This window comes from Marmota monax, unplaced genomic scaffold, assembly GCF_021218885.2.
Source record: "Marmota monax isolate L192 unplaced genomic scaffold, Marmota_monax_Labrador192_F-V1.1 WCK01_AAM20220418_F8-fsc00154, whole genome shotgun sequence".
In the NCBI taxonomy this organism is placed as follows: Eukaryota; Metazoa; Chordata; class Mammalia; order Rodentia; family Sciuridae; genus Marmota; species Marmota monax.
In genome coordinates this window covers 2,326,548-2,344,060 of record NW_026691933.1, presented here as the reverse complement: position 1 = coordinate 2,344,060, position 17,513 = coordinate 2,326,548, and the positions used below count along the sequence as shown (strand labels likewise).

At 35.3% G+C, this 17,513-nt stretch overlaps 1 protein-coding gene across 11 annotated transcripts in view; it reads left to right on the top strand.

The window, feature by feature from the left end:
• Nucleotides 1-17,513, top strand: part of Nckap5 (NCK associated protein 5) — a 969,537-nt gene that overhangs the window by 619,775 nt on the left and 332,249 nt on the right. The gene's annotated exons all lie outside the window — the stretch shown is intronic.

Below are 17,513 nucleotides of genomic sequence, written 5' to 3'. Positions count from 1 at the left end.
AGGTGCTGAGGCCCTAGCCATGAGCCTGGACACCACCTGTGAAATTCTGAAGAAGGTCTTTGGTCTAGGAACATTGTGTCTCTGGCTGCTAGCAGTTGACATATTTAAATACCTTGTGTATAATATTTTTAACTTCATTTTTGTTATACTTAATTACCTAAGTAAATGTGTATAGTATTGTTTAAACTTCCTTTGAAGTTATTTTATTCAAAAAATAACCTTGAAACTAATAGATGCAGTTCTTTAGAATTTTTGACATAGTTGATAATCCTATGAATTTATTTAAATCTATATAAAATCTGCATTCTCTCCAATCCAAATATAGGCATTTAGTTCATAGAGGTAGATTAGATCACCTAGAAAAAAAAATGATGATTTTTCACTCATTTACTTAATTGCAGTTAAATTAAATGAATTTAAATTAAATAATCCAAGCAGTAAATCATTCCAATGTTGTAGAAGCAGTAAGGTTCATCTAATCCTTAATATTAATCCTTAAATAATGGAAATCTACAAGCACATATGTGTGTGAGTATGCATTCAAACAAATCATGTAGAATGATTTTCAGAGTAAACATATTCCTATTTAAATACAAATTTTAAAATGTTAATGTAAAAGCAAATTTAAGAGAGGTGACAGTTTTTTCAAAACAACAACATATCAGGTTTATTTTAAAGAGTTATATTTAATTCATTTTTTTTACAAATTAATTCTTTGGTTTCACATCAAAATTATTTTACTATTCACACATCTTTCTTCTGGAAAAACATTTCAAACCAATTGACCCATAGGCTCAGAAAGAAATCTGCCAGCTGGCTGTCCCTTCTTCTTCCACCCTGGGTACACTTTTCATTATTCACCAAGTAGCCACTCAGTTATGCACCAAGAGTTTCTAAGTGCTGCCTCTTTTCTTCACATGTTTTGCTGGTTGCTTTCTATACCTTACCAGCTCATTGTGTTAGGGCTGTTGAATACACATAGGTTTTAAACTTGAAAATTGGTAGAAAAGCACTTTGCTATAAATTAGGTTGTATTATTGTCTCTTTGGTAAGAAAATCTAAATCACATACTTAGACAATAAAGATTATATTTAATTAGCAGATGGTCTTTTGAGCATATTGTCAAATATGTCAAAATTGGCAAATCAATGACATGATAATCAATATGTCATTTTCATAGCAATAATATGGTATGTTTTGATACATTTGTCATTCACAGAATTTAAGTTACAAGAAGAATAATATCCAGCTGGAATTGTTGTTAGAAAAACATTTTGGCAAAAACCTAAGTTTTCTCCTTTATTTTGCAAAGAATGTGCATTAGGATATTGTTTATTTCCCTCTTACTCATGAGACTGAAGGTGTTCTATTTAGAAGAGTCAATGTTTGCAGTTTGAATCAATACATAGCACAGGACTTATGCATGTTCACTGCTGAGTACATTGGTTAAATGTTTGATCAAGATGTCCTTTCCTAGGGTGTGTATTACATCTAATGAAATTTTATAGGCATTCCTTTAACAGATAGAGCAGGCAACCTTTTCTAAAATGGAACTCATAAACCTCAACTTAGATAAGAAAGACAATTTCAATTCATACACCTCAGAATAATGAATACTGTGATGTTACATGCATGTTTCAAAATCTCTCTCTTGCATAAATATCTCATTTAAAGTATCTGTCTATTGAATCTGTGGAGGTGATTGGAAATTATTTTGTGATATGAATGTTATTTTCTTAAAGTTAATGCCACAAATGAAAACAACTTGTGAAATTTCTGCCATTAACTCTTATCAGAATTTTAACTGAAATAGTCATTGACCATCCTTATTTTCATGAAAATAGATCTTTCCCATTACAGTGTCTGGCATTGGGACACCTTGTGATTTATTGTGGAGAGAGATGTGATTTTTCCCAGTTAGCCAGGTGTGTGGAACAGATGTCTTGCTGAACCCTTAGCACTCTTAACACCTAGAGAATTTGCCTTTTCTTTTCCCATCATTACTTCTAATGCAACTCAGTTACAAATACAGTGTTTCCCTTTCAAAATTTCAGTCACCACATGTGAAATTCACAGTTGTAGTCCACTGGTGATCTTGTGAAATGTGCAAAACTCCTAGTGGGTATTTTACAAAAGCATCACTATTCTTGGAATGTTACTTTTGCATAAGCTAAGATTTGTCATTGTGCTCAGGCCATTCAAAACCTCTTATCTACTCCAAATTTAAATGAACAGTCCAGAAATTATCCAGGAGAAAATTCAATAATTTTTAATTAATTTTGCAAGCCCCAAAGAAATAGTGAAATTGCATGGAACCAGTAATGTTAATAATGTTGCTAGTATAGCATGAGTCCAATGTTAACTAACCCAACTCCTCACAACCTCCCATTTCAATGTATCTAAATTGATTCCCTTTGGTAAAGGAACTCATTCTTATTGTTGTCTAGTTACACCTGGGAGCCTGAAATGAGATGTCCTTCCAAGTTGACCTTTATATTAGTTTTTTTCAAAAGTTGGCAATATCCTGGGTATATTATTGTTTTTCTGCTCTTTCTTTAAAAAAATTCCTTCTAGAATCAAATTGGTAGATGTAATAGATTTGTTAAATATACTCAAATCACTATCAAAGAATTATGTAATTATCCTAGATTAAAAAGAACAGTTAATTTGGTTGAATAATTTGATTTTTCAGCCTTGTTCATGGCAATGTACTGAGGGTGTACACAATGGTGTAGATGAGTTCAAGAATCATTACATCATAGCATAGGATGTGGGAAATGTCACAGAAGTAGGTTAGAAATATTCTAGAGAATCAGGAAGAGTTTTAGGCTGGACATTATTGAACAGGATTTTATCAGACTACTGAAGGTTGAGCCATCATAGTACACTTTAATTTTCAATTCCATTAAGGTATGCTAGATGTGCTTCTGATTAAAGAGACTTAGATATTTTTCTCTTTGTTTGAAATGTTGTGAGTAAAGGGAATACCATATTTAAAAGCAGTGTCTGGAAAGAGTAAAATGAAATCAAGAATCTGCCAAATTAAGGATATGTTTAAAATATTGTTGAAATCTCTGAACTGATGTCTATGATAGCATCCTCACTTTATGGCACATTAATATGTAATATTTCCCTGTTTTGAAAAGATTTTTTTTCTCTTATAGGGCATTATTTTTCTATGTGGTTCCAGACCACCTGTGATAGAATTGCCTGGGATGTGTTTATCAGATCATAACCTTTGGAAGGATACCCTGGTATCTGAATTATCTGAATTTTAACAATATTACAGTTCTAATGATTTTAAGTTCAACAAAGATCAGTGGTCTGATCTTTGTGGTCTCAAAATATTTAAATTGTTCAGGAGAATAGTAAAATTGTCTCTCTCTCTCTCTCTCTCACTCTGTGTGTATGTGTGTGTGTGTTGTGTGTGTGTGTGTGTTTCTGGAGATTGAGCCCAGGGCCTTACATATGCTAGGCAAGTATTGTACCACTGAGCTACCTGTGAGCTATGTCCCTAGTCCTTTCTATGTTTTATTTATTTATTTATTTATTTAATCTGTTCTTTTTAGATACACATGACATATTATAATTATTCTAATTAGGACCCCAGTCTTGTGGTTGTACATGATGTGGAGTTTTACTCTAGTGTATTCATATATGAACATAGGAAAGTTATATCAGATTCATTCCACTGTCTTTTCCTATTCCCATTCCCCATCCCTTCCCTTTCTTTCCCTTTGTCTCATCCACTGCACTTCTATTCTTTCCTACCCTCCACCCCTTATTGTGTGTTAGTATCCACATATCATAGAGAACATTCTACCTTTGTTTTTTTTTTTCCATTTTCATTCTACTGGCTTATTTCACTTAGCATGATAGCCTCTAGATCTATCCACTTGCTGTAAAAGGACATAAAGTCATTTTTTTTAAGGCTGAGTAACCTTCTATTGTGAATATATACACCACACTGACATTTTCTTTGTTTTCTTAATGTTTATTCATTAATTTTTAAAAAAATTATCTAGAAATCATTAATTTACTACATTGGAATTATTTTTGTATTTTATTTTTCATAAAAAAATGAAAATAGAAGATTGCATAGAATTATTATTTATTGGGACTACTCATGCTGAACTTTGCATGCTGAACTTTCTCCTGGTCCTGCATAATTTGTGGCTGACAAGGCTGCTGTTGTTCAGAATCTGCTGGTGGCTGGGCAAACTGGTACCAGAAACCATGTAAATACATCCCCTGCTCTCTCATAACTGTGCCTTATTCAGGGTTCAGCATTTTCTGGGACAGATCTAACCCTAGAAAGGCTGCTGGTATTTTCTTATAGGATTATAACATCAAATAAATGTTTAGTGTGTTTTTATACAGTGCTGTGTGTTCCTTATCTCATGCTGTTTGATCCCTTTCATTAGTGTTAACCCTGGCCAGGCTATTAAATGTGCAGCAATAATAATATGGTTTAATTATGGAGGATCTCAAGACTGTTGGACTATTGCCCAATTTCAAGATCAGGGATTTTGACCTTAAAAGAAATATAAAACCATGTGGATGTGTTGATGGTCATTTATAAATAAATTAAAATAATGTTTTCCTTTTAAAGTTGTAGGCTAAAACTAAGCTGGAATAACTTGTCTTGATTTGCTATACAAAATGTCAACACACACTATACTCCCTCCTGTACAGAACTATGGAGGTTTTTATTGAAACATTGAATGTACTGCGAGCAGTATGGTTTCAACTGTATTGACTTGTTTACCACATATAAGGTAAAGTTGTCTAAAAATCTAGCTGAGAAGCCTAAAACTGCAATCAAGCTATATCCTGCCCATTGCTTTGGGTCCTGCTGGTCCTTGTGAATAGGCTGCTGGTAACTGCCAGCTGCTCAGACCCTTTCCTCCAGACACCTTTACCTCATGTTCTTGTCCACTTGAATTCACTGGTGGAAATCATTTGAGGCTTCTCAGTTTTCCCAGAATTCTAACTGAAATCTCTCCTACCTACCCAGATTCCTCACTTGTAGTGGGTTGAATGGTGGTGGTTCCTGGAGAAGACTTTCCCATGACCTAATAGCCAGAACATGTGACTATTACTTTATATAGCAAAAGATTTGATTAAGTTAAAGATCTTGAGAAGAGATGCTTATTCTCAATTTTCAGGTAGTCCCTAAATACAATCACAAGTATCCTTATAAGAGAAACACTGAAAGGAGAAGGCAGTGGGAAAACAGAGCAGAGAAAGACACAGCCAAGAAGCTAAAGAAAACAAAAGAGATGAAGAAGGATAGCCCGGAGCCAAGGGATAGTGAGCCTATTCATCTTGATTTTTGGATTTTTGGCTTTCATAACTGTGAGAGAATAAATTTCTGCTTTTTAAAAAAAAAACCACCTAGTTTGTGATCATTTGTTATACCATCCACAGGAACCTAATATACCACTGGATTTGTCTACTTCCTCATTGGTGATAACATTGACTGATACTTATTATCATTCCCTGAACATGGTCATTCACAGGGACCTTTTTCGGACAGTGGAGAAATGCCATCTACTTCCACATGGCATTTTCCAGAGGAACATTTGAAGCTGCTGTTATGATGCCATTTGTATGCCACACCAAAATGTGAAAGTACAGGTTTTATTTTAATTTTTTTTAGCAAACATATATGCAGGTGACCTCCTTCATTCTCAATCTGTGCTGTGGACTGAATATTTGTCTTTCCATCAAATTCATGTATTGAAGCCCTAATCTTCAATGTACTGGTTGGCATTTGGAAATGGAGCCTTTGTGAGATGATTAAGTTTAGATGAGTTAGCAAGGGTGAAGTGAAGAAGTCATGCAGGTAGAGCCTTCAAAATGTGGTTGGCATCCTAACAAAATGAGTCAACTGTCTTTTTTGTTTTTAATCATTCAAGTGATTCATGCATCCCCTGCCCCTTTAAAAATTTGCAGATATATGTAAAATCTGGGTGTGTTTTCTTTAGAGAATCGGGCGATCTTTTGACACAGATTTCCAATTGCACTGAGAATACATGATCAGGAAGAGCTGAAGAGGGGCTGCTGACTTCAGATGTTACTGAACCACTTCCCTCGTCTGCCCCTCAACTTGGTTTACCTGCCCAGCTTCTGCAGGCATTGAGTGTAGGACTCTGGTCTGGATAATCAGGAATTCAGCTGTTCATCCCTGACCCTAAAAACAATTATTCCCCTGTGAATATACCAAAATTGGATATTCCTCTATGACTACCCTCAGATCATTTCCATATCTGAATCCATTCTGATGCTGTGATTTGAAGGGAAATTTCTTAGTGATCAAACTTCTTGTTTTCTTCCCTAAAGCCTCATCAATCCCAGAGAACACTTTTCTACACATGCATATAAAAGAATACATTTCTGAAACACTGCTTTTTATGCAAGAGGGGAATTTGGTTAACAATCGCTTGCATTGACAGGTTTGTATATTAACTAAGAGGATTTTCTTGATATGGGAAGTGAATCACACCAGGGCCTGAGGAATATGTTTTTTTTCCTAAAGGGGTTAGTTGCATAACTACAAAAAATCATCTCCCACATTTATTTTTAGCAAATGGTTTTCCAAAGTTGATTATAGCTTATTTAGAGAAGGAAAACAAATGGGAGTGGACAGTTAGTGAACATTCTCTGGCACCTTCTGCATTCACTGAACATTTTTTTTCCTCTTTATGTTTCTTTTCACAGCTTAATGTGTCCTGGGGCAATTGTTAGCCTGTGCCATTATGGATAGGACAAGTACCACTCATTAAGGGGCCCTCAGAAATCTATTGTAATAGTTACTTATTGGAATTTGTGTAGTAATCATAGGCTGACTTAAGCCTTACTACTATCAGAGCATAATACGTTGGTTATCATTTGTATTTAGCTATGGACCATGTTTGAAGACCTATAAAAGCTGGATTAGATCTTCTGTCACTATGTTATTATCCAGGGCCACTATATTTTTTCTTTTCTTTATATACTGTTACCTTTCTCCCAACTGTTTTTAGCTTATAGTATTTCTCTGCATCATACAGACTGAGTTCAAATTCTAACTGTTCTGGGCAAGTTACTTTCTCTGCAACCTATATATGGTCATCTACAAATGGGGAAATAATGTCTATTTCAGAAAGTTGTGGCAAAAGAAGATGTCATAATACTTATGACATTCTGAGCAGAATATCTGACATAAAATACCTATCAGCATAATTATTGTAATTAATATTACAGCTACTGATATTGCTTCTAGGAGGGGTATGAGATTCAGTTATGTGGTGACCTCAACTCCCTAAAAATCTGCTGAGAATCTAAAATTAAATGAAAAAACATAATTAAAATAATTGCCTCTGTGTACTAAATTGTAAGCACTTCACTTTTGGAAAAATACTGTGATTTTTCACTCAAAATTAGTTGACTTATATCTTTTTTCTATATTGTTAACCAACTTGGTTATAAAATTTCTACATTCATAGCAATATAGTAGAAGCAATACTGTATAGATAAATATAACTGTTAGATTCAAGAATTGTGAAAACAGTGACCAATAACTGAGGGAACAAGAAAATTATGGTATATACTCAGCAATTAATAGTTATAGTGACTGTTCTACTTGATCATGGGAAAGTTAAATTACGTTTGGGTCATATCAGGACAAGTTTAATGATTGTGTGCTATTTTAGGAAAAATATTAGCAAGCAATTTTTTTTTAGTTTGCTTGATTAAATGCCTTTTGGTAGTTACCTGAAAAATAAAAAGTATTTATTTTTATTCCTATAAGAACAAAAAAGGTTAAGAATAGAAATTATTTGCATTATTAGTTTTCATGGGTCCATAAATAGTATGTTTTTACGTGTGTTAAATAATTTCAGGAATTTTAGTCTGAGACCAATAAACTTAACACACAACTAGAGAACCCAATTACCTGTGTTCATACCCAAGCTCTACAACTTAAAATCTGTGTTATCTTGAGCTAGTCATTTAACATGTGTTAGGTGCTTCATGTAATTATTGAGGGGCATGTGAGAGAAGTAATAACAGCTCTTATGGAACTTGTTATCATAAAATTATGAGTTAATATATGCAAAACAGGGTATGGAATATAAGTGCTAACAAATGGTTACAGTTTAGTAACATGTAATCTATAATCATTTAAATTAGGAGTTGTGCTAAGTGAAAAGGAGAGACAAGAGTGTCATTCATGTAGTTTGTGGGTGGGCTACAGTCTGAAATGATGTGTTTGAACTTCCTGTCCAAGTATAATAGTCAGGTCTCAATTGTTTTCACATCCCAGTCATTTTTCATGCTCCCTAGCTCAAGGAAGAAGTAGGAATGGAGAGGTACTAGTATTACTAGAATGGTTACTAGTTATACTTTCCTGTTGCTAAATTTCTTGCTCTCCCAAGTGCATTTAGTGTAATTGAAGCAAGTCTCTTATTTCCCTCAACATCATGGTTCACAGCAACCTGAAAGGATGCATTGGAGCAAACTGCCCTGGTGGATGAGGTGGGCAGGACAGAAAAGACAGTCTAGATATGGTTTTAGAAATCCAATTGCACCATGATTGAATTTTAGGATATATATATAGAAGAGATTCAAAGTGATGTTATGCAGATAGTATTATCTGAAGAAATATAAACATGCAAAAATTGAATACTAAACAAATGAGCAAATGGGGACAATAATGTATACACACACACACACATACACACATACATACACATATATACATATATATATTCATCAAAGTGAATTTGAATATATGAATATATGAATCATATTCATATATATATATATATATGAATATGATAGGCTTGTAATCCTGAAAGCATGCAATGTATTTTTTCTGTATTTCTCTCTCTGTGTGTGTGTGTGTGTGTGTGTGTATTCATCAAAGGGAATAATACACTGGACTGCAGTGATGACAACTTTGTAGAAAGCTTAGTGTCAAAACAGCAAGGAATTCAAGTTCAGAACCAAGGACAGTTCCCAGGAGACTTCTGCAATGCAGTCCTTCTCAAAGGTAGTTCATCCTTTGAGGCAAGCTCTCCTTTGACCACTGGGTCTGAACCTAGAAGTAAAATCTAATAAATAATAAATCAAGCTCAAATGAAAGGCACATATTTTCCCCCAATAAATCTTCAGGGTTTTTTCTTGGTGTGTGTGTGTGTGTGTGTGTGTGTGTGTGTGTGTAACAGAGAAACATTTAGGGTGAAAGAAATTAACTTTATGAATTTCTGAACTTTTTCATTATAACTTTATTGTGGAATACTTCTTCTGTTTCTCATAGCCATGGGAAACTACTGACAGTGAGTCCCCAATAACTTGAGATTGTATTCTTCAGAAGTAAGCTAGAATAGAGGTATTTGACTGTGACTAGAGATGGTTATATTAAGAACATGCATTATTGTCATTGGGCACACCCACAATGACCACCAACCTGAAGCTCAAGAATGAACTTGAGTCTTTTTTTGGCTTCAGTGGAAGTAGCCCTAATGGTAATGTGCTATAAATCCTCTATTCCCATTAATCCCAGGCTAAAGTTACTCTGAATGTTCTGAATTCACTCCTCTTGGTTTTGTCTTTCTCTGGATTTGCTCCTTGCTAACATTTAGCAGAGTGCTGATACCATAATTAACAAAGTGTCAGGCTCCCCTCTGAAACTAACTTCCACTTGCAGCACCCAACAGTGCTTTTTTATAATTCATCAGACCTCTCATAGACATTTATATCACTCAGAAATAAGCAGTAATATCTTGTTAACAAGTCTGTATACTAATTCCTTCTATTCTAGATCTATGTTCCATTGAATGGCATGATCTTGGTTTTGTAATCCTGGAAGCATACAATGTGGATACTATTGTTTCAAAAAAAAAAAAAAAAGAAAAAGAAAGAAAGAAAAAAATATACTAGGTAGCCCAACCCTCCCCTGCCTAAAAAGCAAATAAATATGGATTATATGGTAGTTAATAGCATTATGTTTTAGGCATCAGGCAAAATGTAATCACTTTTGGAGATGAAGCACAGAGAACCATTCTCCACAGTATAGGACAAATTTTCATATAGTTGTTCATTTTAAAACTTTCTTGCTACATCATACTTTAACCTCAATGTTAATAGTAGAAATAAACTGAAGAAAATTAGTTGATAATAAAGATGGTTAATTGAAAGGGTGAAGCTTATTTTCTTCATCCCTTTCTCTGGTGTAGTAATCAAACTAATTCACTAGGTATCATCATTCTTTGCAAAACTCCTAAAAGCATAATCACATATGGTAGACAAGTATGTTATCTTTTCATCAAATCTGTGTCATTTAATCAAATGCATTATCACTCTAGGAAGTTGTGCACTGGATCTCTTTGTGACATGATATGTGGGACACATCTATTAAGTATCTGTACCAGGCAACAAGAATGAGCTCCAAAGTCCAAGGAAGCATGTTCTAAAATGTTCCATAATAAATTAACAACGGGTTTTCATGTAAAGTTGGTAGATAAGAGGAAAAGATTGAGAACACAGATTTCTTAATGAGTGTTAGCAAGGAAGCCACTCAGTTTTGCTACTTTATTTCCAAATAGCATATAATGATAGAATGATTATGTAGTAAATCATGTTAATTACTTTCTTCCACAGCTGTTGTTTTCAATATGAGGAAATTATAATTGTTTAAATTAAGTGTATAACTTTCTTCTACATAGTGTACTAAATACAAGTTAAATGAGGTTTTTAACATCTTTTAAAAATGTTTTGCTCATCCTTAGCGAAAGATAAGTTAACTCTAAATTTTCAGAATTAAATAAAATGCCATAGTTTATGTCTGCTTTGTAAATTCTACTTTTTTAGTGCATGATAAGTACTACTTTTATACCACTATGTGACCTATAAGTAAAACATTCCTTTGGAAGCTTCTATTTTGATGCCTTATGTGTGTGTGTATGAAATTTATTTTTATGTGACATGGTTCAATAGAGTGAGTGACAATGTTCATTAACTTCCATTTTTGTGAGAAAATTTTAAGTGTCCTTTGAACTTTCTGAAAAATAGCTTATAATATATCTGCAAAGTTAACCCCAAATATACATTGATGAGTTTCAAATACAAGCAATACCTTTAGGTAGGTGTGTGTGTGTGTGTGTGTGTGTGTGTGTGTGTGTATGATTGGTTTTGTAATCCTGGAAGCATTATATATATATAGATATATCTCCTATGATTAGTTAGCCTTCATGCCCTTATATAGTTTATAGTCATATAAACCATATAAGGAAGTTGAGACATACATATTTGCCTCAAATATTAAGACTCTTTATTGAATATATCAAATATAGCCAGTCCTAAATATTAGGAGTGCAGGGGAAAGAAGTTTCCCTTTGCTTACTTAAAGGAAAAAAGGAGAAGGGAACAGAATGAAGAAGTGCAAATAAATTAAAATAGGATAAATATAATACATATTTAAAAACAAATTTAAATAGACATTCACAGGTCTAGGAGACAATATGAAAATGTGCTGGCAGTAGTCAAAATAGGAACACTTTCTAGTCTGAATGGAGAAGGCAAGACCTGTTTTAGCACTTGGACCTGTATTAGTTTTCTCTTGTTCTATTAAAAAATTACAGTGGGTCTTTCCTTTTCTAAGGTTTTGCTCAGATAAGGTCTCAGCTACATGGGGTGAACTGCAGTCTGAAAATATCAAATGGGAAATTCCATAAATAAACAATCTGTACAGTCTCTGTGGACCTGGAATCCATGCACAGCTTAGCCGCACCTTCTGCTTTAGGACTACTCACAGGCCTTTATGAAACTGTGAGTCTCACCTTGAGGCCCCACTGGGGAAAGACTGGCTTCCAAACTCAATTGCTTTTGATAAGATTCACTGTTTTGCTGGATGTGGGCCAGTGGAAGTTCTCAGTTCCTTGTCACCTAGACCTCTCCAGCATGGCAATTTGCTTCATCAAAACCAGCCAGCAGAATAGGCAATACAGAGAGTTTGCTAGTAAGAAAGTCACACTTTTTTTCTTTCTTTTTAATTTTTATTTGTTCTTTTTTAGTTACATGATGGTGGAAATCATTTTGATATAGTCGTACAAGCTTGGACTATATCTTAGTCTAATTAGGATCTCAGTTTATGGATGTACAGGATGGTGAGATTCACTGTGGTGTATTCATATATGTACACAGAAAAGTTATGTCAGATTCATTCAAATCCCTACAGATTTAATGCAATTCCTACTCAAAATCCAATATCATTCCTCATAGAAATAGAAAAAAGCACTCATGTAATTCATTCAAAAAAATAAGAGACTGATAATAGCAAAAACAATCCTTAGAAAAGCAAAGTAGGAGGCATCATAATACGAGACCTCAAATTATACTACAGAGCTATGTAACAAAAACAGCATGATATTGGCACCAAAACAGGAATGAAGACCAATGGAATAGAATAGAAGTCACAGAGACAAAACCCACACAAATACAGTTACCTTATACTAGACAAAGGTGCCTAAAACACACCTTGTTGAAAATAACCTCTTCAAAAAAATGGTGCTAGGAAAACTGGAAATCCATATATAATAAAATGCAATTAGACCCCTATCTCTCATCCTGCACAAAACTCAACTTAAAGTGGATGGGAGACTTAGGTGTTAGAACAGATACCCTATACCTACTAGAAGAATATGTAGGCCAACACTCCAGTGCATGTCAGCTTAGGAACTGAATTTCATAACAAGGCTCCTAAAGCACCAGAAGTAAAACCAATAATCAATAAATGGGATGGTATCAAACTAAAAAGCTTCTTCAGGCAAATGAAACAATGAAGAGTAGCACTTTTTTTCTAATGTAATCACAGAAGTGACAACCCATCAAATTTTCTGAGTTCTTTTGGTCTGAAGCAAGATACTAGATGTAACCTCTGTTTACAGGGAATATGAATCATATTTACATGAATATCAAAAGGTAATGATCATTGGGGAGGTCTTAGCAGTACTCATAACATTGCCCTTTCTCTTGAATAAGTACTATAATTTTCCTCATGAGAATCATGTGTATTTATGCATATAAAGTGTATAAGCATCTATGTGCCTACATATGTGCAATATTCATAAAGATATATTGGAAGGTTTTTTCATCAACACTTTAAGTATAAACCTTCCAACATATATTCACCTCTAGGAAAAATCTGACATAGACAAAGGAATGTCTTCTCTTTTCACTCCTCACTTTGGGGGAACCCTTTGTTTACTTGTGGGCTTCCCTTGCCTCTAGGTCTACTGCATCCAATTTCTTCTTGCAGTCCTTCAGATTTAGTCTTTGCAGGGGAACCCAGCTTTCTAGGTATTGAACAGGCTCATGTTTCTTTCCAATAAAATCTATGCATGCAGTGGCCTGTTATTCCTTTGAGGGCAGTGCTTTCTGAAATGTTAAGACACATAATATATTGAAACCATTTTCTCCAGTCATGGTTAACTAATTTGTTTTCCCCAACATAAATAACAGGAGCTAGTCTATATTGTCCATTTTATTTGGGCTTCTTACTGGATGTGCTAAATGGAGATTTAGTGTGTGCTCCAAGGTGGTTGGGGATTTTAGCATTTCTGTCATCACTGGAGGCAGAGAGCTGTTGACCTTGTCCCCCAGGATGCAATTGGGATGCTTCTCTGTCTCTCTGCTCCACAGGCTCCTCCCTTTCCAACCCTTGCATCCCCCGGACTGGTTATCCTCTCCTCATCAGTTTGGAATCAGCCTTTGTCTTTCATGACGTCACTCTAACTGTGCCTTCTTCTGCGAGGAGACCCCTCTGGGCAGAACCCCTGCAGCTACCTTCTGTGCAGCCTGCACCTTGTGCATCAGGGAACATAGCTTGTACATGGTGTTTATTTAAAAAAAAAAAAATCTATTCTCCCAGGTTTTTAGTCCTCAAAGTACAGAATGCTCTTAATTGGATAAAAAAAAAAAAATTCAAAACAAAAACAACACTAAGATAGGCCCCAGCCAGTATCTCTTCTTACAGTTCCTCTTGGGTGTGACTGTGACACCCTTCCGCCATGCCAGAATTCCCTGCCTCTCCTTTACCTTTGCTCATTCATGCAGCTCCCTTTGAGTCATAGTGACTCTGGAAAATGTCTCTTTTATAAGCATTTCTTTATTTCTCCTGTCTCATTTCCTGCCTCTGTTTCTGTCCAGGGCACCCACTATCCAAATAAAATGGCCCCTTGTCTCCAGCCAACCACCACAGGACTCAGCTTCCACAGCAAGCACCCTTTTTGTTAGGGAGTTTTCTCCTCTGTAACTCTGTTTCTCACCTCTCCATAGGAAAGAGTCCAGACTCTGTAACTTGACACTGAATATTTCGCATGCTGTATTTTTTTTTATTTTTAAAAAACTATTTTTTAGATGTTGATGAACCTTTATTTCATTCATCTTTTTACATGCAGTCCTGAGAATCGAACCCAGTGCCTCACACATGCTAGGCAAGCACTCCACCATTGAGCCACAACCCCAGCCCCTAGGCTGTGTTTCCTAGGAGCGCTCCTGCATTTAGGTGAATAAAGAAGTATTCACATAGTGAGTTCTTTTGTTGTTCCAGTGTCTAGAGCAGCACTTCAGTGACAATCAGCTGGAAAGTAACATTTATTGAGTATTTTTTTTTTTTCATGACAGACACATTTGACAGAAGGTGACACTCATTCGCCCACTTTGTGCTATATAATGCTGACCATGAGCTGGTTTCTTTTTAAGATCAAATTCCCATTAAGTTCCTTTAGCCAAACTCTCTTGACCCTGGATGCCCACAAAAAAGTAAACTGGAAAAGAGCCTTAGGGTGGCTGTCTCTCAAGCTTTCTTGCTAATTGTTCTGACCCCAGAGCAGGTGATAAAGACATTTATCAAGCACTTAAACAACATGAGTGCTTGCTGTGCACAGTTCTAGGTGTTTAATCCTTTAAATCATTTAAATTCATGTCATATCATGCCTCCTCTAAGCTATGGTAAGGGATGAGGTCACTGGACATAGAAATAGGAAACTGAAATAAACAGTAGATATGAAATCTAACAGAACCATTACCATAGTAAATCACAGTCTTGAAGATAAAGCTGTTCTGGTGCCTTCACTTCAGTCTAGGGAGATTGCTTCTGTGTTACCACTCTCCAAAATATGTGTGTGTGTGGGGGGATGGGATGTACAGAGAAAGGGAGAGCAAAGGAAAGGGAAGGAACTTACCTTATAAAAAGTTCTGGGGCATGTATTAGGATATGTCAGTCAAATGAGTCTGTAGTCTCTTTAAAGGAAGAAGATTTAAAGCATTGGAAAATATTTTTCCTCAGAATCTGCAGGCAAGAATACTTTTCTTTGTCAGTACTAATCAAGCACCTTCAGCTATGTTTCCATTCAAAAAATGAAGGAGAATTACAGTGGTTTGAATAATGGTAATCATGGCATATTTCTTATTTTGAAGTTTGAATAATTCACCTGAACTTAATTGCAAAATGAAATACTGTATTTGTACATAGGCCTCTGGTTTTACATTAGGATAGGAAAAGTAAGGTATATGACACTTTTTTTTTATTATTGGTTGTTCAAAACATTACAAAGCTCATGACACCCACACCCTGTGTTGATTTTAGGAATTTCCATAATGGAATCTGTATTACCCAGGGGTTTCCCAAAGAATGTGAAATGCCAGAAGAATGCATAAGTGCCTCAGAGGTGACCAGGATTAATTTAATGAGAAATGGTTGCCTTCAGAAAACATTAGAAGGGAAAAGAAAAATAACACGGATAGGTTTTGACAGAAGATATTAGCAGATGATTTTATAGAGGTGTGATGGTATTGTGCACTTTTTTAATAAAAATTCTGCACACACTGTTCATATTATGTTTGTCAGGAAATGATCATATAAATAAAAATAGAAGATTGGTATAGAAAGGCTATAAATATTGAACATGTTTCACAATGCATATCAATCAGTTGACAACAGGGTAGTTTCCTTGCCCTTTACCATTATTCAATGCAAATTTTGAAATGTAGAAGGCATTATAAATTTGTTATGTCTTTCAATTACACATTAAAAGGTGTTTTCATTTGAGTGGCAATCCATAAATATTGCATTGCCATATCTTCTAGTTTCCTGTCAAAATACATTTTCCCAGTTAGGCAAGCAGACGTCTGCTCTGTGAAGTTGATCGTCTTTGCTGGGGCCATTAGCTCTGTTCTCTCAGTCATCCTCAGCTATCCTTTGCTGAAGCTTTTAGACACACTTTTAAAAAAAGTAATAGTCCTTCCCTACATGCAATGTCATTAGCAATATGTCCAGACTTGGAAAACCTCCTTTTGTGAAATTCTGATTCATCTTGGAGAGCAGTTAGACCACGATTTGTTCTGCAGTATTAATACTATTTAATTAAGGATTCCAAAAGACAAGTTTCTTTATATTATTTTTATATTTACACAGAGAACATACCTAATCTCTTGGGGAGACTGCTAAATCCTTTTTTTTTACTACAAAAGACCCATAAGGATTTGTTTCCATCAAATTTTTGTGAAATGTGCCTTCTGTTCGCCTAACAAGCTTCTGCTACCAAAACAAGTAGGACAGTTTTTTTAAATATTTTTTTAAAAATATTTATTTATTTATTTTTGGTTGGACACGATACCTTTATTTTATTTATTTTTATGTGGTGCTAAGGATTGAACCTAGGGCCGCACACGTGCTAAGCGAGCACTCTACCACTGAGCCACAGCCCTTAAAATATTTTTTTAGCTGTAGTTGGACACAATATCTTTATTTTATTTATTTATTTTTATGTGATGCTGAGGATTGAACCCAGGCCCTTGCACGTGCTAGGCGAGCGCTCTACTGCTGGGCCACAACCCCAGCCTAGGAAGTTATTTTCATCAACCTTTTGTGCCTATGTGTTTTTATAGCTTTCCAAAATCTATGTAAATCATCAGACTTGGGTGATGGAAACTTCTTACCTTTCACACCCCAAGAGCCTGGGCCTTGGGGTCTTCAACATCGACCGGGCCATTGGGCAGTAGCCCTCATTATATCTGGTTTTGCTGATTGATTTGAGGCCCCAATGCTTTTACTTTGATCTGCATCTTCCTACATCCAAGTGAAAATTTTGCTCCTTTTTCTTTCTTTCTCCTTCTATTTCTTTTCTCTCTCTTTTCTCCCTTAGTGTCCTTGTACAACACCAAATACTCATAGGTACCAAAACCTCCCAGGCTCTTGAGTTCTTCTTTTGTTCCTGCTGCTGAATGTCCTTATCTCAATTTTTCCACTAACAAATCTTCACTTACCTTGATAGGCTTTACCCCAACAATTTCTGATCAGGAAAATCTCTTGAGAAGTACACCTTTTCCCCAGAGCCAGCAAGTCCACTCTCCGCCTTCAGCACATTCCGATTCTCTGCTCTCATGTGACTTCCAGTGTGCTGTTTGTGCTGACACACTTATTCATGCTTCACTAAGCAGTAGCAAGTTGTTTATGAGTAGCGGCT